At 52.8% G+C, this 316-nt stretch overlaps 1 protein-coding gene across 6 annotated transcripts in view; it reads left to right on the top strand.

The window, feature by feature from the left end:
* The window catches only part of ARHGAP20 (Rho GTPase activating protein 20), a 118,535-nt gene that overhangs the window by 38,493 nt on the left and 79,726 nt on the right, over positions 1-316 (top strand). The window lies entirely within an intron of this gene.

Below are 316 nucleotides of genomic sequence, written 5' to 3'. Positions count from 1 at the left end.
TATACTGCCCAATCACTGGGAATCTGAGCAGTTTACAACAGAGGGGATAACAGACAGTTCCCTGCCCACAGGCTTACAATCTAAAAGACACGACACAAAAGGAGAAAGGAATGGTGAGGGGGGAGGGGATCAGGTCCAGCAGTTCTTCTCTCCCTCTGAGGCCTGGACCAAGGCAGATGGACCAGAGGGAGGGCTTGTCTTCTTCCAGGCAGACAGTTGGAGCTAGCCTGCCTCTCTCTCCCTCAAGATGGTGGCTGAAGGGAGGGCTTGTCTTCTTCCAGGCAGGCCTGTTGGAGTTAGTACCACTATCTGTAAA

The sequence above is a fragment of the Sceloporus undulatus genome, chromosome 3, assembly GCF_019175285.1.
Source record: "Sceloporus undulatus isolate JIND9_A2432 ecotype Alabama chromosome 3, SceUnd_v1.1, whole genome shotgun sequence".
NCBI classification, from domain to species: domain Eukaryota; kingdom Metazoa; phylum Chordata; class Lepidosauria; order Squamata; family Phrynosomatidae; genus Sceloporus; species Sceloporus undulatus.
Note: the sequence above shows the minus strand (reverse complement) of the source record. Positions and strands in the feature narration are given on the sequence as shown.